At 37.6% G+C, this 24,846-nt stretch overlaps 1 pseudogene across 1 annotated transcript; it reads left to right on the forward strand.

Annotated features, from left to right (window-relative positions):
* The first annotated feature begins 16,003 nt into the window (after positions 1 to 16,003).
* LOC308433824 (ribosome biogenesis protein NSA2 homolog) lies at positions 16,004 to 16,789 on the forward strand (annotated as a pseudogene). The gene has a single exon. The product of its transcript is annotated as a ribosome biogenesis protein NSA2 homolog (transcript).
* The last annotated feature ends 8,057 nt before the right edge of the window (positions 16,790 to 24,846 follow it).

Genomic DNA, 24,846 nt, shown 5'->3' on the forward strand with positions numbered 1-24,846 from the left:
TGTCGGATGAATGGAAAGTTTTGCCATGTATACAAAGTTCATTTTATAGAGTCAGAGTTGAAAGCAAAGAGAAAAAAGAACAATTTACTATTTCACCTTGACTAAAATAACCCAAGAATAACTTTATTACCTCTAGATGTAGTAAACTTCAAACCAAGGAAATTTATCACCTTCAAATGTAAGATGTGAAGCACGTTTTTGAAGAAGCTGTAATTATCTAGAAGACACAGCCACAAAACCAACAGCATTCCGGGTGAGGCCAGAACTGTTAGGATGCTGTAGAAAAGTAAACAAATCTGCTATGATCATTTGAAACTCACCATTTTTCTGCATCAGTAACTGACAGGACAAACATGTAGAGTAGAAAAGAAATTAACAGTAAAAGTCAATTTTTTCTCATTAACACGTATAGGCTAACCTGTTAAACATTATCACCTTTTGAAATCTGAGTGGAATACTCTTTAATGTGAATAATATTTAGTTGGTTAATAGTGCAAACAGATTTTGCCAACTTTAGAAAAATTAAAATGAGAGTATAATTTCAGATATGAGTAGAGTTATGCTACAGAGGAAAACAGAACAATACTTGATAATATTTTAATTTAAAATTAAATATATTTTGTTATTTATATGCATATCTAAGCAAAAACTTAGTAGAAAACTAACAAGTATTTTTGGCTAAATTAAGCAGTACATATATTTGAGAACATATAAGAGGAGGAGGCAGGAAGATCAGGGGGCATAGCCAACTGTGTTTACATAAAAATTTAAGGTGCTAACATTTGAAACATAAAATCAGAGAATATCTAATAAAAATGATTTAAAGAGTAAAAACCAGCAAGGAGAAAGAAAGAAATGGAAAAAATGTCTTCTGTGTCCTCAGGAGCTTTCACAGAGTCACCATAAAAAACTTGAAGTCAGTCAGATATATGTGAAAACTATCATATGAAGAAAAATGCATATCAAAGTTTGTGAGGTGCAGTAAAAGCATTACTCAGTGAGAAACTTGTAGTACAGGTGTTGATTTCTGAAAAGAAGAAATATACAAGATCAGTATTGTAAGCGTCTGATGAGGAAGCTGCAGAGAACAAGTTAATGCTAAGGAAATTGAAAATTTAATTCTTAAGAATGATTTGTTGATAAAACAATAAAATGAGTAAAAAGATAAAAAAAAGAAATCAAGGCATGAAAAAGTATTTTTGTTCTTTGTCTGTTTGGCAAGCTAATAAGTAAATGTTTTCAGTTAATTGGCTGAGACTGAAGGTAAGATGATCACAGGAGTAAGAAATTCTAGAATTGAGACACCAGGCCCAGTACTGGTCTCACTGACATTCAGCATTTCGAAAGTCCAGACATCTAGATTAATGCCACAAGTTGTCTAGAGTACATGAGACCTAAGGCACAATGAGCAACACTGAACAACAAAGTTATTATAAAATTCACTTAAGATATTCATAATTAATATTACATATGAGCTAATTTGATTAGTTAGATTAAACAGGCTAATTCCTTCAAATATGCAAACTACCAAAATAAATAGGTAATTCAAGCATTTCCACATATCAAAAAGAAATTAAATAAATATAAAGAAAGGGCTAATCAAAATGAATTCACTGAATAATTTCAAAATTTAAGTAAGATAATTACAATGTGTGTGTGTGTGTGTGTGTGTGTGTGTTTGTGTGTGTGTGTGTGCATGTTTGTGTTTCTGAAAACAGAAGCAGAGGGACTATCTTTTTTTCCATAATCATTTTTATTGATTACTTAGAAGTTTCCATCCTGAACTCCAAGCACACTCTCTCATCAGTTCTCCCAGGTTCTCCAACCTTCCCTAAAGTAAAAGAAGATTAAGAAAAGGAAACAAAACTAAACAAACCAACTAACAAACAAAATTGTACAATTTGTAAAATCCATATACTCACTGGAGCATGGTTTAACCTTCAGTGGGCAGCTGTTTAAAAGAAACAGAGTCCTTCTGCATCCATACCAGGCCAGAACCAATATATTTTGAAGAGTACACTTCAGCTTCTTGATCACAATTAAAAATTAGTTTTGTATTTATATATACAATAATGAATTAATTAATTTTATATCCCAATATTGACCTCAGCCTCCCCTTTTCTCTTAGTACCCCATCATACAGATTCTCACCCCATTTACCCCTCACTTTCTCCTCTGATCAGGGAGAACCCTTCTCTGGGCATCACACCCATACTTATCAAGTCACTGCAGGGCTAGGCACATCCTCTTCCACTGAGGTAGACAAGTCATCAAAGTGAGGGTATCTGGATCTATAGGTAGGCAACATATTCAGGGACAGCACCTGCTCCAGTTCTTGGGTGGACACGCATAAAGACCAAGCTTCATATCTACTACATATATGGAGGGGTCAAGGTTCAGCCTATGCTCACTCTTTGGTTGATGGTTCAGTCTCTGGGAGTCCCCTAGGGTCCAAGTTAATTGATTTTTGTTCATCTTCCTGTAGAATACCTATTCACTTTGGGTCTCTCAATCCTTTCCCCAAGAATTCTCTACAATGGATTTCTGTCTAGGCTGCTATACTTTGGGCTAGTGGGGTGAGCTAAGGGTAGGGATTGGCACTATGTCCCCCTTTCTCACCTGTCAGTCTGTACTTATCAAAACCAGAGCAATAGCAGCTTTCTTGCCCTTTAGAGCCAATAGGAGCATGGATCTTGGACATCCACATGGTTTCTGGGATGAAAATGTGCCATGGGCCCCAGCATTATCTCTAGTGGCAATACAGTCCACAGACTCTGCCCTCTTTTGCTGCATGACCCACAGACACCACCATAGCTCTCAGTCGCAGAACAAGACAAGTGTAGCACCATGGTCTCAAATGGCAGTATAGGTCACTCACATCAACATGGCCTTTGGTGGCAGCATAGCACATAGACATCAACATGGGTTCGGGCTGCAGCATAGACTATGGACAGCCACATAGTCTCTAGCAGTGACATGGGCCATACACATCAGCACAGTCCATGGCTGCATTAAGATCACAAACTCAGATATGGTCCTCTGCAACAATACTGACTGGAGCATCACCATGGATGGGGTCAGGTGGCAGTGCAGGCCATTCTCATCAATATGGAGGTCCCCAGTGGCAGCAAGGCCCATGGGCACATGAACATCAGCATGACCTTAGGTGTTAGCTCAGATCAAGGATGCCCGTATGGCATTCAGTCGTAACTGTGGCCAGGAACATCAACATGGCTCCTGCTGCTGTTGGATCACAGGCTTCAACATGGCCCAGGGCAGTGGACTCCTGCTACCTAGGTAGCCTCCGGGGGCAGCACTGAACTATAGAGATCTTTTGAGGAGGTCAGTTCAGAAAATGAACTATTCTTTTTTTATTTTTCTTTTTTTTTTTTTAAACGATTTTATTTTTCAAAACAAAGATAGATGTAAAGATTTTAAACATTTTTTGCTTAAAATTATACATTTTTGTCAGTATTGTTTTTTCAGACATTAAAATAAATTTTACATAAAACCATGTGAATATGTTTTTTAGTCGGTACTTGATTTTTTTCAAGGGCTTGACAGTATGCATTGAAAACGTACTAGTTGCAATAAGTGTAAAGTACATGCAAAACAAAACACAACATGAAAATAGTCAAAGTCTTCTTGTTTTGTGAATATATGTATAGTTTTTGTTTTCTTTATTTCTTGGACTTCATACAGTCTGTGAGTTGTTTCTGGGAGAGTGCAAGCCTCTGGGGTTAGCATCCTACTATCAGTGGCTGCATATTATGTCTGTTTTTTTGTGACTGGGTTATCTCACTCAGGATGATCTTCTCTAGATGCAGCCATTTTCTTAAGAATTTGGTTAAGTCATTGTTTCTGGTGGCTGAGTAGTATTCCATTGTGTATATGTACCACAATTTTTGTATCCATTCGTCTTCTAAAGGACATCTGGGTTCCTTCCAGCTTCTGGCTATTATAAATAGAGCCGCTATGAACATTGTGGTGCATATATCTTTGTTGTGTATTAAAGTGTCTCTGGGGTATATGCCCAGAAGTGGAATAGCTGGGTCTTCAGGTAGTACTATATCCAATTTTCTGAGGTATCGCCAGACCGATTTCCAGAGTGGTTGTATTAGCTTGCAACCCCACCAACAGTGGAGAAGTGTTCCTATTTCTCCGCAGCCTCGCCAGCATCTGCTGTCATCTAAGTTTTGGATCTTGGCCAATCTGACTGGAGTGAGGTGGAATCTTAGGGTTGTTTTGATTTGCATTTCCCTGATGGCTAAGGATGTCGAGCACTTCCTCAGATGTTTTTCGGCCATTCGGAGTTCCTCAACTGAAAAAGATTTGTTTAGCTCTGTTCCCCATTTTTTAATAGGGTTATTTGATGCTCTGGTGTCGAGCTTTTTGAGTTCCTTTTACACCTTAGATATTAGGCCTCTATCTGATGTGGTGTTGGTAAAGATCTTTTCCCATTCTGTTGGTTGCCGTTTTGTTTTCTTGACGATGTCCTTAGCCTTACAGAAACTTTGCAATCTCATTAAGTCCCATTTGTTAATCTTTGACCTTAGAGCTTGAGCCATTGGTGTTTTGTTTAGGAAATTTTCTCCTGTGCCTATGTGTTCTAAGGTTTTCCCTACTTTCTCATCTAATAATTCCAGTGTATCAGGTTTAATGTGGAGATCTTTAATCCACTTACACTTGAGCTTTGTACAAGGAGATAAGAACGGGTCTATTTTCATTCTTTTGCATGTTGAGTGCCAGTTGGACCAGCACCATTTGTTGAATAGGCTGTCCTTTTTCCATTGAATGTTTACTGCTCCTTTGTCAAAAATCAGGTGACCATATACATGAGGGCTCATTTCTGAATCTTCTATTCTATTCCATTGATCCACTTGCCTATTTCTGTACCAGTACCATGCAGTTTTCAGCACAATTGCCTTGTAATATAGCTTGAGGTCAGGGATAGTGATTCCCGCTGATGTTTTTTTGTTGTTGAGGATGGCTTTCGCTATTCTAGGTCTTTTGTTATTCCAGATGAAATTGCACATTGATCTTTCCAATTCCATGAAGAACTGGGTTGGAATTTTGATGGGGATTGCATTGAATCTGTAGATTGCTTTTGGTAGGATGGCCATTTTTAAGATGTTGATCTTTCCAATCCATGAGCATGGGAGATCTTTCCATTTTCTGAGATCCTCCTCAATTTCTTTCTTCAGAGGTTTGAAGTTCTTGTCATACAGGTCCTTCACTTCCTTAGTTAGAGTCACACCAAGGTATTTCATAGCTTTTGTAACTATTGTGAAGGGTACCTTTTCCCCAATTTCTTTTTCCACATGTTTGTTTTTTGAGTATAGGAATGCTACTGATTTGTTTGAGTTAATTTTGTATCCGGCCACTTTGCTGAACTTGTTTATCAGCTGTAAGAGTTCTCTGGTGGAATTTTTGGGGTCACTCAAGTACACTATCATGTCATCGGCAAAGAGTGATGTTTTTATCTCTTCCTTTCCGATTTGTATCCCCTTGATCTCCTTTTGCTGTCTAATTGCTCCAGCCAGGACTTCCAGTACTATGTTGAATAGGTAGGGAGAGAGTGGGCTGCCTTGTCGAGTCCCTGATTTTAGAGGGATTGCTTCAAGTTTCTCGCCATTAAGTTTGATGTTGGCTGTTGGTTTGCTGTATATTGCTTTTATTATGTTTAAATATGGGCCTTGGATTCCTGTTCTTTCCAGGACTTTTAACATGAAGGGGTGTTGGATTTTGTCGAATGCTTTCTCAGCGTCTAGTGAGATGACCATGTGATTTTGGTCTTTAAGTTTGTTTATATGGTGGATTACATTGATGGATTTCCTTATGTTAAACCATCCCTGCATCCCAGGGATGAAGCCTACTTGGTCATGATGAATGATGGTTTTGATGTGTTCTTGGATTCGGTTTGCAAGGATTTTGTTGAGTATTTTTGCATCAATGTTCATAAGTGAGATTGGTGTGAAGTTCTCTTTCCTTGTAGGGTCTTTGTGTGGCTTAGGTACGAGGGTTATTGTAGCCTCAAAAAATGAGTTGGGTAATATTCCATCTGATTCTATCTTTTGGAATAGCTTGGTGAATATTGGTGTTATATCCCCAATAAATGTCTGATAAAATTCTGCACTGAACCCGTCTGGACCTGGGCTTTTTTTGGTTGGGAGGCTTTTGATGACTTCTTCTATTTCTTTAGGTGTTATAGGGTTATTTAGATGGTTTACTTGGTCCTGGTTCAACTTTGGGACCTTGTATCTGTCTAGGAATTCGTCCATTTCCTCCAGATTTTCCAATTTTGTGGAGTATAAGTTTTTGTAGTAGGATCTGATGATTTCTTGAATTTCCTTAGTTTCAGTTGTTATGTCACCACTTTCCTTTCTGATTTTGTTAATTTGGATACTCTCTCTTTGCCCTTTAGTTAGTCTGGCTAGGGGTTTATCAATCTTGTTGATTTTCTCAAAGAACCAACTCTTTGTTTTGTTGATTTTTTCAATGGTTTTTCTTGTTTCTATTTGGTCTATTTCTGCCCTAATTTTGATTATTTCTTGCCGTCTACTCTTTTTGGGTAAATCTGCTTCCTTTTGTTCTAGGGCTTTTAGCTGTGCTGTCAGGTTGCTGATGTGAGCTCTCTCCAGTTTCTTCTTGGAAGCACTTAGAGCAATGAGTTTTCCTCTCAATACTGCTTTCATTGCATCCCATAGGTTTGGGTATGTTGTGTTTTCGTTTTCGTTGAATTCTAGAAAATCCTTAATTTCTTTCTTTATTTCTTCTTTGACCCTGCTATCCTTTAGCAGAGTGTTGTTTAGTTTCCATGTGTATGTGGGCATTTTGTTGTCTTTGTTGTTGTTAAAGACCAGCCGTAGACCATGGTGATCTGAGAGGATGCATGGGAGTATTTCAATCTTCTTATATCGATGAAGGCTCGTTCTGTGTCCAATTATGTGGTCAATTTTCGAGAAGGTGCCATGGGCTGGTGAGAAGAAGGTGTATTCTTTTACTTTAGGATAGTATGTTCTGTATATATCTATTAATTCTAGTTGGTTCAAAGTCTCTGCTAGTTTTGCAGTGTCCTTGTTCAGTTTTTGTTTCCCTGATCTGTCCATTGGTGAGAGTGGGGTGTTAAAGTCTCCCACTATTATTGTGTGGGGTGAAATGTATTTTTTGAGCTTTAGTAGAGTTTCTTTTATGAATGTGGGTGATTTTTTATTTGGAGCATATATGTTAAGGATTGAGAGTTCCTCCTGACAGATTTCCCCGGTAATGAGTAAAAAGTGTCCTTCTTTATCTTTTTTGATAACTTTTGGTTGGAAATTTACTTTATTCGATATTAGAATAGCCACTCCAGCTTTCTTCTTGGAGCTGTTTGCTTGGAAGTTTTTTTCCCACCCTTTTACTGTGAGATAGTGTCTGTCTCTGTCTCTGAGATGAGTTTCCTGTATGCAGCAAAAGGCTGGATTTTGTTTATGTATCCAGTCTGATAGTCTGTGTCTCTTTATTGGGGAGTTGAGCCCATTTATGTTAATAGATATCAAGGAATAATTGTTTCTGTATCCTGCCATTTTTGCTTTTTTGGGTTGAGTTGTGTCCGTGTTTTTTTTCTTTTTTTAGTTTTCTTGTTTAGGAGTTTTCTTGTTTTTACTAGGCTGTATTTTCCCTCCTTGTATTGGGTTTTCCACCTGTAATTCGTTGTAGTGCTGGGTTTGTGGTCATATATTGTGTGAATTTTGATTTGTCTTGAAATATCTTTGTCTCTCCATCGATGGTGATTGATAGTTTTGCTGGGTATAGCAGCTTGGGCTGGCACTTGTGCTCTCTTAAGGAGTGCATGATGTCTGTCCAGGCTCTTCTAGCTTTCATAGTCTCTGCTGAGAAATCGGGTGTGAGTCTGATTGGTCTGCCTTTATAAGTTACCTGACCTTTTTCCCTTACTGCTTTTAGTATTCTTTCTTTACTTTGGGCACTTGATGTTTTTACTATTATGTGTCGGGAGGTATTTCTTTTCTGGTCCAACCTATTTGGAGTTCTGAAGGCTTCTTTTATGCTCGTGGTCATCTCATTCTTGAGGGTAGGGAAGTTTTCTTCTATGATTTTGTTGAAGATATTTACTGTGCCTCTTAGTTGATACTCTTCTCCCTCTTCTATTCCTATTATCCTTAGGTTCGGTCTTCTCATTGTGTCTTGTATTTCCTGGACATTTTGGTTTAGGAGCTTTTTGTTTTTTGCATCTTCTCTGGCTGTTTTGTCTATGTTTGCAATGTTGTCTTCTGCCCCCGAGATTCTCTCCTCGATCTCTTGTAATCTGTTGGAAATGCTTGCTTCTGTGACTCCTGATTTCTTTTTTTGGTGTTCTGACTCTAGGGTTATCTCTTTTAGCGCTTTTTTTATTGTGTCAATTTCTGTTTTAATTTCCCTCTTCCATTCCTTTATTTCCTTGGTTCTGTTTTCGTCTCGTTCTTTGAGTTCTTTGAGTGTTTTTCTTGTTTCTTCTTTAAAAGCTTCTGAATCTTTTTGCTTTTCCTCCCTTTCTTGTTTAAGTAACTCTATCAGCGTCTTGAGGCATGTTTTCAGGTCTGTGTCTTCTTTCTCTGGAGTGTTTGGAATTCCTATGTTTGCTACTATAGGAGAGCTGGGTTCTGGTGTTGCTAGATTGTCTTGGTTTCCTTGGGATATACTGTTTCTCTTTCCTCTTGCCATTTTGTTGTCAGTGATATGTTCTTGCCTTTCCCTTGTATCTGGTCTGTGTCCCTGGTACACTTTCCGTGTGCACTCCTCAGAGATCTCTCTACTCCCCAGCAGCCCAGGTTCCGGGTGGCAGCTGGGCCAGGCTCTGCTCTGTGTACTGAAGTCACCTCCGGGTGGGAACAGATGTTCCTAAGATTTGTTCCTGGTCACAGTAGCTCAGCCTGTACGAGCCGCCTTTCCGGCTGGTGGTTGGGCCAGGCTCTGCTCTGCGACCTGAAGTCGTCTCCGGGTGGGAACAGAAGTTCCTAAGATCTGTTCACGGTTACTGGATCGGGGAGGACAGGGCAGGTCAGGGCAGGGGGTGCCCTTTCCGTGTGCACTCTGCAGAGATCCCTCTGCTCCCCCGCGGCCTAGGTCTCCCACTCACCAGTTGCTCAGCCTGTACGAGCCGCCTTTCTGGCTGGAGCCGCCTTTCCGGCTGGTGGTTGGGCCAGGCTCTGCTCTGCGACCTGAAGTCCTCTCCGGGTGGGAACAGAAGTTCCTAGGATCTGTTCCAGGTCTCAGTAGCTCAGCCTGTACGAGCCGCCTTTCTGGCTGGAGCCGCCTTTCCGGCTGGTGGTTGGGCCAGGCTCTGCTCTACGACCTGAAGTCCTCTCCGGGTGGGAACAGAAGTTCCTAAGATCTGTTCCAGGTCTCAGTAGCTCAGCCTGTACAAGCCGCCTTTCTGGCTGGAGCCCCCTTTCCGGCTGGTGGTTGGGCCAGGCTCTGCTCTGCGACCTGAAGTCCTCTCCGGGTGGGAACAGAAGTTCCTAAGATCTGTTCCAGGTCTCAGTAGCTCAGCCTGTACAAGCCGCCTTTCTGGCTGGAGCCCCCTTTCCGGCTGGTGGTTGGGCCAGGCTCTGCTCTGCGACCTGAAGTCCTCTCCGGGTGGGAACAGAAGTTCCTAAGATCTGTTCCCGGTTACTGGATCGGGGAGGACAGGGCAGATCAGGGCAGGGGGTGCCCTTTCGTGTGCACTCCGCAGAGGTCCCTCTGCTCCCCCGCAGCCTAGGTCTCCCACTCACCAGTTGCTCAGCCTGTACGAGCCGCCTTTCTGGCTGGAGCCGCCTTTCCGGCTGGTGGTTGGGCCAGGCTCTGCTCTGCGACCTGAAGTCCTCTCCTGGTGGGAACAGAAGTTCCTAGGATCTGTTCCAGGTCTCAGTAGCTCAGCCTGTATGAGCCGCCTTTCCGGCTGGTGGTTGGGCCAGGCTCTGCTCTACGACCTGAAGTCCTCTCCGGGTGGGAACAGAAGTTCCTAAGATCTGTTCCAGGTCTCAGTAGCTCAGCCTGTACGAGCCGCCTTTCTGGCTGGAGCCCCCTTTCCGGCTGGTCTTTTTTTTTTTTTTTTTTTTTTTTTTTTTTTTTTTTTTTTCTTAGAACTTAAAAAAAAAAAAAACAAAGATACATGTACAGATTTTAAAAGGCATTTTGGCATAAAATTATATGAATATATTTTTGTCAGTACTTAATTTTTTTTAAGTTTTGATGGTATGCATTGAAATCTTACTAGTTACAATAAGCATAAAGTACATGTAAAACAAAACATAACATGGAAATAACCTTGTGGCAATTTTTGGTATTTAAAGAACCTTATGTTTAATCTATACACGCCAGAAAACTTTGACTATTTCCGTGTTTTACGTGAACTATTGTTTATCATGGACATCCTGTTGTTGCTTAAAACCAGAGTAACTGTGCGGCTATGCAACGTGTTCTGGGGCTGTGTCAGAGTGCAAGCCCCAGGCTGCTGCACACTAAGAGGCACGATCCTTTAACTCATTCTGTGAAGCTAACATCACATTTCCCCAAAACTAAGCAAATACATTATAAAACAGGGAATCTACAATTTACAGGTTTTCCATCAACAGTGATGTAAATATTCTCACCAAAATCATTGAAATTAGATTTAACAATGCACATCAACATTTGCTTCCGTTGGTTAATAGAACTGGTCAAGGGGTCTAGAATTCAGGGTTTGACAAATGCTTTTGGTAAGCTTTTCTCAGGCTTTTAAGTGGGTTGAGAATCAGAAGCTAAAAGTACTTTATTGGGTATATGTTTTGAAAATATTTTCCCATTTTCTGCATTTGACCTCACTCTCTTACATCGGCATGTTGCTTCACTTTAAAAATTCTGTTATACACCATCCTGAATTTTCACTATGTATAACCCACAACTGGAAAGACAAGTTGTGCCCTATATTCTGGAATATGGGAAATAGACATACATTAGTTTTGAAATTTGTCTGAATTAACAGATGTTTTAGTATATTTGAACTTTATGAAATAGTGCATGGAATTAAATATATCTACTGAATCTTAAGGGTTGTGAGTAACAGAAAAGAAAAGATATATAGCTCACAAGTAATAGGAACAATATGAAAATATAACAAAGCCAGAAAACTAGATACATCAGACTAAAACTCTTTTTCAGAAAATAGAATTACAGAATATTAAAAATAGAACACAAGTGAAATTACACGAATACCATGAAGGCATTCATTAAATAAAAAATATTGAGTCACATACTGTTCTTCAAATGTAGCTAGTTTAAGAATGCCTTTAAAATGCAGAAACAAAAGTTACTGCCATGTAAAAACCACACTTCAAGTTTAAATACATTCATCAAATTGAATCAAAAGGGTAGAATAATATATAACTGGCATGTATTAATCAAAAGAAAGAAATTGAAGAATGTTGTTATGTGAAAAATATGGAATTCAAGGCAAGTGCTTTCTATGAAGAAAAGAAATATTTCCTTTTGATAAAAATAATAGTATGTCAAGGTGCAATGATATTCATGAACTTTTTATAGGAACATGGTTATAGTATATGGAAGAAAACATTTATCAAAATCAAAAAGAAATCAACAGTATTAAATGCTTTTCATCCTGTGTTAATATGGGAGAAATAAACTATGTGAATAGGCTAGTGATAGAATTATCTAACATGCACAAAACCTCGAGTTCAATTTCTAGCATCATAACCAACAAACCAACCAACCAACCAACCAAAAAAAAAATAAGCCAAATAGAAGAAAGAAATGATAGAAAATATTTACTCTGCACTTGAGTAGAATATAACTGGGCTTGTTCACTCAGCAAGTACACATTCACACTTCCAGGTCTTGCTTTCTTGCTAAATAGAAGCAGAGTTTTTTAGTTTAGAGGAGAAAGTGAAAGGAGTTTAATATGTTGAGGCCATGGAGTGTCTTCTAGAAATACACATTCGCCACATGAAGACAAAATAGAGTTAGTGAACCAGCTGCTGAAAGTTGGAAGACAGTGGATGTTTTAGTGCTAATAAGATAAAACTGGATAAGATGAAGGTAAAAAGTCAACAAAATTAAAAGTACTTAGCTTCTTGGAGATGCAGGAACATAATATCTCATGGTCCTTAGACTTTGTGGGGCTTCTGACGGGGACAGAAATATATATGTTGCACAAGTTCCCTGAAGACTGGAGAAAATGTAGCTTGCTTTTCATCTGAGAAGGAACTAACTTCCAGACTATGCATAATCAACTAATACGCAAAAATGCATATATATTTCTGAAAAAGTAAATATACATCTAATAAGTACATGAAAAATGTGTAACAACTATAGTGATTAAAGATTCAAATCAAAAACCACTGTGGTTCTATTTAAAAGTGCAGTTATCAAAAGAAAACTGACAGGAAAATCTTGAGGAAAAGGAGAATCTTTTCATACTATTGGAAATGAAAATCCTCTACTTAATCTAAGAGCCATACAATCAGTTCAACAAACACCCATGTAAGCAAAAAGCTGTGGTGTGTGTTGCACACCTTAAAATTCAGGACTTGTGAGGCAAAGGTAGGTATATCTGTCTAGGAGAGTTCCAGGCTAGCCTTCTCTACATAGCAACTTCCAGGCAGCTCTACACACATGGTGAGACATTGTCTAAAAGCCAACTATATAAATCCAAAGCAAAACAAACAAAAATAGAATTTTGATGTCCTAACTATACCATTTCTCTTGGCTCTATAACCAAAAGATTTAAGACAGCATTCAGTAAAAATACTTGCACATCCTTTCTTCTTCTTGCCCTATACTAGACATGATTTAGTGTGTCTAAGTGTCTAACATTTCATAAATGCACAATGAAAACTTTGTCTGTTACTCAGCTACCAGGAAGCACTAATTTAAATTTACCAAAAAAATAGACTAAATGAGATTTCTCATATTTTTTTTCTTCTTCTTCTTCTTCTTCTTCTTCTTCTTCTTCTTCTTCTTCTTCTTCTTCTTCTTCTTCTTCTTCTTCTTCTTCTTCTTCTTCTTTTTCTTCTTCTTCTTCTTCTTCTTTTTCTCTTCCTCCTCCTCCTCCTCCTTCTTCTCCTTCCCTCCCCATTCTTATTCTTCTCTTCATTCTCAATAGAATACTAGATAGTATCCAAAATGCTTTAAAGTTAGTTTTAGAAACTTTATACAGTACCTTTTCTCCACATTTATCCTGTCCCAGTTCCTCCAAGAACCACATCCCCTTCCCTACATACCTGAGGTTTTCTGCTAGCAAGTTCAGTGTTTATTACCCACATATTTATAAATGGGTGGCCTTGGAATGAAGTTTGTTTGGAATACCAGAGACAAGCTCTCAAATACAGTCTGTTTTTCCTTCCTAAGCTATAGCTCCTTAGTTGGAGGTAGGACTTTGTGTGCACCTCCCGTGTACATGTTTTGATTTGTTCTGGTGTTTCTTTCAGAGGTCCATGTATGTGTACATAGTCACTGTTAGTATGTGTATGCAGCTACCATGTTATAAGTTGACCATGATGTATCCTTATACTCATTTAATATCTCTGATTATTACATTCTTTTCTATGCCTTCTTTCAAAAAGGGCTTGAAACTTTGGAGGCTATGATTACAGTAGACATTTAATTTAGTGCTGTGCAAGCTAACTGACTTCTCTTATTCTCTGCATTTTGACAGTTATAAATATCTTTGTTAAACATCATCTACTGCAAATAGTATCTTCTCTGTTGAGTGCTGAATGGTGTTAATAATCTATGCATATAATAACTCATTAGTATTCAGTTTAATTCTATGAAAAAAAACTACTTTTAGAAAAAAAACTACTAGGAGTTTTGTCTCTATGGCTGATGATTTGTGTAGTCATAGTTTTTTGATTAATAATACTGCAGGTATGGGTTTCATCATATGGATCAGAACTTATACCCAATTAGAAAGTAGGTGATTATTATCATGATATTTGAGCCACTATTACACCAGTGTGCATGTCTTACAAAGCCAGGATTTATTTTAGTTCACAGGGTTCTCATGTAGGTAAAAGTCAACCCATTGAAACATCCTACTGACTAGACTTCCTTATGCTCAGCTTTGCATTGCCTGTTTATCTCTAATGTAAAGATGCCTCCCCCATCTCCTTTCTTTTCTGCTGACTAGAAAGCTTTGAATCTTGCTCCTTTGAAATAGAATAAAGTTTAAGGAACAGACAAGACTCACCTTTTGCATTTGACCAGCTGGTGTTAAAATTATCCCAGAGCTATAGTTAGACTTCTCTTGAAGTCTTTCATGGATGAACAATGAAGTGGGAAGTGCAGAAAAAGAAGAGAGAGGTGATAACATTGCAAAAGGAATTTGAATTGAAAGTGAATTGAGATTCAAAGAGCTGACTGGAGACTGCTTACCCCTGCTCCCATCTGAGAGACTGGAGATGTCATCTAGAACCCAGAGAAGGGAGGACACTTTGATAAAACAAATGAGGGAGATTAAATGTGACAGTAAGATTAAAGATTCCCCAGAAGACATTAGAGAGTTTCCTGGAGATACTTTGGAGCACCAGTAAAGTCAATACATGTTAATAAAAGTTAAAGTCAGTACTAGAACTGTGTAAATGATAAAATGCTGTCATTCATTCATTCACTCTTAATTATAGTTTTTCATTAATTTATTTAAGATATTTTTGTATAGCTTCAATTGGTAGGTGCCTTCATATGGGCACATAAATGCAAAGCTATACTGTATGAAATAAATTATTTAAGGTGTTTCTGAAGTAAAGGCTATTTTATCTTGGAGGATAAACATGTTAAAAATTCTAATTAATTGCGTTTAACTCAGAAGGGCTCATTTAGTAAGGATGAGATGAGGATTCAAGAAGTACATGTGAAGAGTCTATAACACCGGCTGTGCACAGCATCCTGCTGAGTGTGACAGCCACACTGCTCACATCCATGCTACCTAGGGATTTCCCTCATGAGTTGACCATAAAACTCAAACTCACTGCATTGACACTACCAGGTGACCAACAGCATAGGCACTATGATCAAAAAATTAAATAGCACCTTATGAAACTGATAAGCTTATATAAGGTCAAGGACACTTTCAAGACAAAGGGAAGCCTGCATAACAGATAGAGATTTTTACTAACTCTACATCCAAATTATGACTAATATCCAGAATATACAAAGAACTCAATGGTCCACATATCAAGAAACCAAATAATTAAATTAAAAAAAAATGAACAGAGACTTCTCAATAGAGAAATATTCAACATACATAGTCATCCAGGAAATCTAATTCAAAATGTACACCTGCCGAATGGCTTAGAATGGCACGCTTTTCCTCCTGTCGGCTTGCCATATCCCTCTTTTATACCATAGCTTTGTTTCACCTTATTATATTTTATTTTGTCCTGACTAGTTCTTATCTCTTAGAAACCGGTTCTTTTTTGATGAGAGAAAGTAAAGGAGTGGATCTAGAGAAAAGAAGAAGTAGGGAGAAGCTGGGAGGAGTAGAGGGAAGGGAAACTAAATCAGGGCTTATTGAGAGAAGATTCAGTTTTCAATAAAATAAAAATAGAGGAGGAGGGCAATCCTAATGGAAGACCAGCATTCTCAAATAACCTGCACCCTGAGATGGCTCAGACATGGAGCACCAATCAGCATGCACCAGCTGACATGAGGCCCCCAACACAGCAGAAAACTGCAGATTCTTGACTCAGTGAGAGAATATGTACCTAACCCTCAAGAGACTTAAGGCCCCAGGGAGTTGGGAGGTGTAATGGGGTTGGAGTGGGTGGTTGGGAGAAGGAATGGGATGAGGAAAAGTCAGAAGACAGACCCGAAGAGGGATAAAGACTGGACTGTAAAAAAAAGATTATAGAATTTTAAAAATAAAAATCAACTTCACGCCTTTTCCCGTTCCGGCCTGAGAGGAGCAGGCTCGTGGGCCAGTGACACCCAGAAATTAAAAGTTTTTGGAACCTGGGAGGTCGCAGACTGCTCTTCCGCGGCTGTCATCATGCCACAGAATGAATATATTGAATTGCACCGCAAACGATATGGATATCGTTTGGACTACCATGAGAAAAAGAGAAAGAAAGAAGGTCGGGAGGCCCATGAACGCTCAAAGAAAGCAAAAAAAAAAAAAAGATTGGTTTGAAAGCTAAGCTCTACCATAAACAGCGCCATGCAGAGAAAATACAAATGAAAAAGACTATTAAGATGCATGAAAAGAGAAACACCAAGCAGAAGGATGATGAGAAGACTCCACAGGGAGCAGTCCCTGCCTATCTGCTGGACAAAGAGGGGCAGTCCAGAGCAAAAGTACTTTCCAACATGATTAAGCAGAAACAAAAAGAAAAGGCGGGAAAATGGGACGTTCCTCTACCCAAAGTTCGTGCCCAAGGGGAAACAGAAGTATTGAAAGTTATTCGAACAGAAAAAGAAAAAAAGAAGGCATGGGAGTGAATGGTTACTAAAGTCTGTTTTGTTGGTGATGGTTTTACAAGAAAACCACCTAAATATGAGAGGTTCATTAGGCCAATGGGTCTGCGTTTCAAAAAAGCCCATGTCACAGACCCTGAGCTGAAAGCTACCTTTTGTCTGCCTATACTTGGTGTGAAAAAGAATCCATCATCCCCACTGTATACAACCCTGGGTGTGATCACCAAAGGCACAGTTATTGAAGTGAATGTAAGCGAGTTGGGCATGTGAAACAAGGAGGCAGGTGATTCGGGGAAAGTACGCCCAAGTTACCAACAATCCTGAAAACAATGGGTGCATAAATGCAGTCCTGCTGGTTTGACAGTGACGTCATACAAGTCATTCCACTCACTACCAAAGACTACACAGTCAGGAAAACACTGCCACCTTGACCTTTTTGAACTACCAAGCAGCCTTACGCCATGTGCAGTTATCAAGTATTTATTAAATTGTAAAGGAAAATAAAACACTGCCCAATTTTACAGTTGGTCTTCAGTTTAGGGCATCGCGGCTCACATATTAATAAAATGTAGTGACTAAGTAGTAAGCACACAACAGCATCCGAAGGACTAGGTACCCAGCAATACAAGTGTGTCATTACTTGGAAAGCCCCCAGAGTAGTTGATGGTACCTGGAAAGGATAAGTGTTTCCCATCCCATTGCCACTAATCCTAAAATGTGGAACATTTTAAACACAATAGTATTTAAATTCATAAAATATAACATTAAAAGTCTGAGAGAAAGCAAAAAAATTTCACAACTCAAGTGTTTTTAGTCCCTTGGGTTGTCCTCTCAGTGAGCTCAGGTGTGGAGTCCCACCATCTTCTACATTCGAAGACAAGGGCATGCACTCACGCTGCCACAGTAACATTAGGACTGGGATAGATAGCTCTCGACCTTGACTTGAGATGTGGCAGTTAATTAAATTGAAAGGTCATGATTTGGGGTTATAACTTAACTCTTAAGAGTGTCTGTATATTAATCTATGATCACTATATTGCTTTAAATTGTTTATTTTTTAAATCTACATAACACAGGCAGTGTGATTAGTTGTGCCTTTAATTTAGTGTCTGACAGTATCTAAAGCACATCTTTATGAATGAAACTCAGTGGGAAAAGAAAATTTAAAACACCAGACTAGAAAAAAATCACAAAATATAGGTTTAATTACTATTTTAAACATTAAGGGGGAAAAATAACCTACCAAAGAAACAACTCAGTTTCACTGTTAGAAAGACTTGGTACTTTGAATACTTTTCTTTTTTTTTTTAAATTTTAGAACATACAAAGATAATAAAATGAAAGCTAATTCCTTGGAGATGACCAGCAAACACAGAATCACTTTAGAACTTTCTTACAATTAGATTTTAATAGTTTTCTATCAATAAAAATGGGCGATGTATATTTATTTGTGTATGTTATGGTGAAAGGTAATCTGACTTTAGGTAATCAGTGGGTTTTGCTGATGTTTGCTTATTTTTTAGGATTAAAAACAGCAAACTGTCCAATTTTCTGAGGTATCGCCAGACTGATTTCCAGAGTGGTTGTATTAGTTTGCAACCCCACCAACAGTGGAGAAGTGTTCCTCTTTTTCCGCAACCTCGCCAGCATCTGTTGTCATCTGAGTTTTGGATCTTGGCCAATCTGACTGCTGTGAGGTGGAATCTCAGGGTTGTTTTGATTTGCATTTCCCTGATGGCTAAGGATGTCGAGCACTTCCTCAGATATTTCTCACCCATTCGATATTCCTCAACTGAGAACGTTTTGTTTAGCTCTGTACCCCATTTTTAAATAGGGTTATTTGATTCTCTGGTGTCTAGCTTTTTGAGTTCTTTGTATACCTTAGATATTAGGCCTCTATCTGATGTGGAGTTGGTAAAGATCTTTTCCCATTCTGTTGGCTGCCATTTTGTTTTCTTGACAATGTCCTTAGCCTTATAGAAACTTTGCAATCTCATTAAGTCCCATTTGTTAATCTTTGACCTTAGAGACCCAGCTATTCCACTTCTGGGCATATACCCCAGAGACACCTTAGTACACAACAAAGATATATGCACCACAATGTTCATAGCAGCTCTATTTATAATAGCCAGAAGCTGGAAAGAATCCAGATGTCCTTCAGAAGATGAATGGATACAAAAATTGTGTTACATTTACACAATGGAATACTACTCAGCCACCAGAAACAATGACTTGACCAAACTCTTAAGAAAATGGCTGCATCTAGAGAATATCATCCTGAGTGAGTTAACCCAGTCACAAAAGAACAGACATAATATGCAGTCACTGATAGTGGGATGCTAACCCCAGAGGCTCGCACTGCCCCAGATACAACTAACAGACTGTATGAAGTCTAAGAAATAAACAAAACAAAACAAAACAAAACAAAACAAAAAATCTTTACACAACAAGAAAACTTTGACTATTTTTATGTTACATTTTGTTTTGCATGTACTTTATGCTCATTTTAACTATTACGTTTTCAATGCATACTATCAAACCTTTAAAAAAATCAAGTAGTGACTAAAAAATATATTCATATAGTTTTATGTAAAAATTATTTTAAAATCTGAAAAAAAGTACTGACAAAAACGTATTGTATAATTTTACGCAAAAAAATGCTTAAAATCTGTACATTTATCTTTGTTTTGTAAAATAAAGTTGTTAAAAAAAAACCAGCAAAAGGGCATGGCAGGAAGTACTGAGACAAGCATGACTTCTATGATAGACCACGCCCCAAACACCATCTTGCTAATGGGCATAAAAGGGCAAAAGCTGTGCGCTCGAATAGTTAAGGATGAGTAGTATTAGTACAAATTATTTACATCAACACCTGTTTCAGCTGGCTGGTGTGACCACAGCTTAGGTAATTCCAAAGGAGATGGTTAGTTGGTAGAAGGGTTTGAAGGTTCACAAGGTCACAAACCACTAGGTAACACTTTGGTCACTAGAAGTCCTACTTAGCCTGCCAATCAATGGAAAAAGGAAAATTGACATACACGTGGAAGAATGTGGACACAAAGACTGACATTCTAAGTCATGCCTTTTGATTTTATTTTAAAAATCATAATAGAATCGCTTTAAAAGTTTTAAAGGAGATTTACAATAAAATTCTTAAATATTTGTGTGATCTAACAGTTTAAGTTTGAAAGTAGAACTAAACATCTGGTAATACTCATCTGCTATGTTACATAAGAAAATATATATGTATATACACCGAAGGGAGCTTCCTTCTCCACAGTCATGACTTGGAAACAGTACCAGTTCACAGGAGACTAGAGAATGGGACTGGACACTCAACAAACAGCTGCTTGAAATCACTGCAGTCCTCATGCCTTGCAAAAGCTACATTTGTTTAAATTCCTTACTGAACATAAATTTTGTTACAAACTTTATATAAATGTTACTGAATATGAAAAAAATCAACTTCACCTCATGGATTAAACCTAATAGTAATAAATTAGTAGATACTGAAGAATCTATTTTAGTTAATTCTGTAAAGACCATTATTTAATTTGTTATGGTAATAAGGGCATGGTTGGGAGTAAGAAAGCAAAAGAATCAAATAAAATTGAATTATTTTGGAAACATGCATGGACCAAAGAGTACATTGGTGAATGTAAAAAATATTTAAATATAACTTTAACTTCCTTTCAGAAAGTCAAAAATAGCATATAACTGTTTTTAAACAAAAATTTAAATTATGACATCAGAAGAGATTCTTATGCTAGTTGAACAAATCAGTTATAGTTATAGTTTTGTTTTTAGTAGAAGAAAATTATATAATCATTTAGAAGAACTGCTCCATCTGTGAAAATTCATAATATATAATGCAGAATAATTAGCAGACACATTAGAACCTTTGCCTATTAAGTTATGAATTATCATTGTAGATTTATTAAAAAATAGACATTGTGTTCTGAACTGTCTTATTCAGCACGGTTTGCTTTCTAGTCTTTGTGTCCTTATATCATTTTAGGTTGGAGAGGAGAGAGCACATGCAAATAAACATTTTTTCAATGCTTCATGTATCTAACAATATTTCATGTGAATTGGGAAATTTGTACTTCATTTTTGAGCTTATGCTCTCATTTTTCCAGATCTCACTGCTGCCAGACTTCATTAAATAAAACTCATTACATTCTATTCTGACATGAAAATGAAAGTTCAAAAAGTAACAATGATTTATGCCAACTTATAAGCAAGAAGGAGTCTGTAGCACTAGGGTTCTACATGTTTCACATGATGTGTACAAAGGTTCTATTTATACTTGATCAACTGTGTATACTTCGTGTACTACCGGAGACTAAATTACCACCTGTCCTCATGACCAGCTGTGGCCCTGATAGTGTCAGACACTTGGAAGCCTGGTATTTACTCATGAGCACCTGACACTAGAATATTTTTTTTAGCCTCTGCATGTCAGGTCCAAATTTACTCCATTTTAGCAACGTTTTGTACTTGGTCTGAAATATAGGTATTGTTTATGCCCAAAAAGGAGTAAACAATATCTTTCTATCTTTCTTTAGATATAATAACATGTTGCCATGAGACAACAATGTGTGATTAAAAGTGAGGAACTCATAAGCAAAAGCAGTGGTGTTAGTGAAAAATAACAGGGTGTATGATTTAGAACAATAATTGGAGGATAGTATAATGGAGTGTTCCTTAACAAATGTAAAATATTTTTTCCAAATAAAATGTGTAGAATTGAAATAAAACACCAAGAATGATAGAAATGTATTTGTTGCACAAAACATTACTTCACACAATGAAGATCTGCCATGCAACTTCATACATCACAGAGAACAAGTTTAAAATAAATTTTAAAGACAACATGAATAATAAAATAGTAGGAAATACTGAGAAAAATGAAAGCTGCTTCTCAATCCTTAAAACTTTGCTTGAATGGGGCTTAAGAGATATCTCAGCATGCAATATAGCCTTTGCCATGAAAACATGACCACTTGTGTTTGATGTCATAGGCCTGTGTAGTTCAAGTATTTCCTCAGGTAGAGATAAGAGCTTGCAAGCTACCTGGGCTTTTGTACAGTGAAGCCAAATGAAAAACTAGAGAGAATCTACTTTACCTTTACCAGGATGAGAAGGGATAAGTAACTCTCAATGTGACCCATGACTATACTCACCCACAGATCCAAACATGCACCACACACACACACACACACACACACACACACACACACACACACACACACTAATATGGTTTTTGAAAAAGAAGAAAGAGACTAATAATTGCTGTAGACATACAATAATAAAAGAAGGAGAGTGAAGCCCTGAGCAGTAATTAACTATTATGCTACTGGAAGTACTTACAATTTTTAGTGAAAGTTCATATTTAAAATACTAAGGATATCAGGATATATAATCATTATATGCTAACTCATGAGTATTTATGACATATTAAATAATTTCAAGAAAATATCAAATTACTCAGATGATTTGGTTACAGACTGGGTGAATTCGTTCAATAGTTTCTCTGTTTTTTGATTCATTGCTATATAATGCATGGCACACATAATCAGATTAAACATTAGGTTAAAATTTTACTTTAATATGTAAAGGATCAGCATTGCCATTTTAATGCACATAGACATTCGAGAAGATATGAAACTTTATACTTTCTGCTTCATACTTTTTTTGTAAGCAATGCGTCCAATATTTCATGTTTCTACAAACAGTCTCTAAGATATCTTGTCTGGTCACATCACCTTTTGTATAGCTTTTCACAAACAGGAGGGGTGGATTAGCATTCCAAAACCTATGGTTAAAGAAGTCTTGGTTACTTCTGTCCCTTTGCCTTCAACTAGAATTGGCTTTATCATGACAACATGTCTGAGGTGATACTTGATATGTGTGCAAATCATGGCAAATAGGAGTTGAGTTAATCTTCTACTAATCTCAGAGATAAGAGAGAATAATCAATACCATATACAACTAAATTCCTGACTTGATAGTGAGGATACTTTAGGCAAGTGGAGCCATCTAGACTCTTGGGAGTACTATTGAGCAATCCTCCAACTTCATCATGCTGAGCTATGGTGTCTGAGGTGAGAACAGATCCCTAAGACACAAATCGATGATTGGCAGAAGGCACGGTGATTATATATGTAAAATAACAACTTGAATATTGTGGTTCTGATTTTATGACCTTTGGAAACGTTTCAAATCATTACTCAGGAATAGACGCTTGGTAAAGGAACTGTAATTAGAACCTGGAAAAATGAGGGACATAGAGTTCTCACAAAATAATTGACCAGATCATTGCCTGCAGAAACTTGGAAGATGGAAAGGGTGTCTAATAAACTTGTAGATTGGCCTAAGGAGATCCCTAGGCAGAATGTAGAGTCAGCTGGATTTTCCTAATTGTGTATAGTGTCAAGAAAGAAAGGAATTAATGAAAATCTTCCCAGTTCCTAAGCAGAATTTATAGAAAATATGAGAGAGCTACACTTAATGAATTGAGAACGAAAACAGCTATAATTTTTAGTCCCTCAAGTCAAAATAAGATTGTCAGAAACAAGTGTAGCCCAAGAGCATATACTAAAATTCTTCAGACTCTTTGTAAAACTTGTTGAAGTATTAAGCAGTTTGTCTCACTCACTCTGGCTGACAAAATGGGTTTAACAATAAGAGGTATCTCTCATGGAGGTCTGATATATTATAAATGAGTATGATTTAAAAGAATACGTTAGACAGTGAGGATATAAAGCAAAATATAGAATGTCCACAAGAGTATTCAAGGAATTACGTGGACAAAGGTACTGTATTTTAGACTTCAGAGATATTGGGATTATGTAAAGTACAGAAAACAACAAAATTCTGTCCATATATGAATAGAAGGGTTGTTAAGGGTAATAGTCACAGGATGTAATTTTGTTGAGTTCTTTAAAATGGAGCAGGAAAGGTAGAGAAGGAAATATGTATGATTGGGGAATTGTAGAAAACCTGTCCTAGAAAGTAGAAAGCAGGCCAAATACAGGCCCATTCTGTTGATTCTAAAGCAGGTCACCGAGTTATTCATGTCCAGATGGTCTTAAAAAATTTTAAGGCAGAGAGATTCCTATGTGTCTCAAATTCTGAATTTTTACAAAGGAAATCCTATTTAAAGTCACCTTTTATTTTCACATTCTTAAACCTTTATAACCTAGGCAGTAATGGCAAGGTACACATACCTTTTTGTCTTAGTATATATGTCTTTCAGCCAAAAAGTGCTGTCTCTGAAAAGCTTTATATAAATTTCTTTATACAAAAGGTTGTGGGTTTTTCAGGGAATACTATACTAAATAACTAGATGGGGGCACCTGTAAAGTATATGTGGGCTCTGCCTGACTCTGGAACCAGGAGAAATGTATTTGCTGTAAACATATCTGTTCAAGGGTGTGCTGGGTATTTGTCAAATTTACACAAAACTAGCTTTTCTGGGAAGTATTAATCACCTGTTAAATTGACCAATAAACAAGTCTGTGGGGACATTACTTAATTAATGATTAATGTGAGAGGGCCCAGCCCAATGTGAGTAGTACCAGTCCTGGGATTCAGGCAATAACTTGACTTTGGGTTAAGACAGGGTAGTAAGCTGTGAGAGGAATCTAACTTTAGGCTAGAACAAAGAAGTCGGTTTCAGACAAGGGTATGACTTTGGCCTAGGACAGGGAAGTAGGCTCAAATACTCCTGGTCCTTTTTACAAGCCCTTAGAAATAGTGATTATGGAATTTTGTTTATTGACTTGTTTGTTTCCTAATTGTGTTCATTATCTTGCTTGTTCCCTTAAGCTAAAACTAACACTATTATTACTTGCATGTCATTAAAATGGTATGAATGCAGACTGGAAGAATTAAACTCACCTTTCAGCCTCTGAATTGGCTGGGGGTCATGCTGCAAAAACAAACAAACAAACAAACAAACAAAAAGCAACACAATAGAAAAACCAAGCCTTGAAGATCAAGCCATTTAGTATGATTTATTTATACCTTCTGCTACAATTCCTGCCTACAGCTTTCTGCCTTGTGTTCTTAGTCTTGGCTTCTTTTAACCCACTGTGAGCAGGATTCATAAGTCAAGTAAACCCTTTCTTCTCCAAGTTGTTTTTCTTCATGCTTTTATTATAGCAATAGAGACCAGACAGACATCAAGACTGCAGCTCTTATGGAACTGTATAATTTCCGATGTGACTTAGAGTTCTTCTCTTCGAGATTCTTTACCACTGCTTGAACTGTAATGTGTATGGTATAACCCGAATTGTTGGATTAGACAGGGCTGTCACACTTCTGCCTTCCACTATATCATTGTCTCATCATAAAAATCCTCTAGGATGGTTGTTTATGGAAGAACATAGAGAAGCAGTTGCTTACCCATAC

This window comes from Micromys minutus (genome assembly GCF_963924665.1).
Source record: "Micromys minutus genome assembly, chromosome: 20".
In the NCBI taxonomy this organism is placed as follows: domain Eukaryota; kingdom Metazoa; phylum Chordata; class Mammalia; order Rodentia; family Muridae; genus Micromys; species Micromys minutus.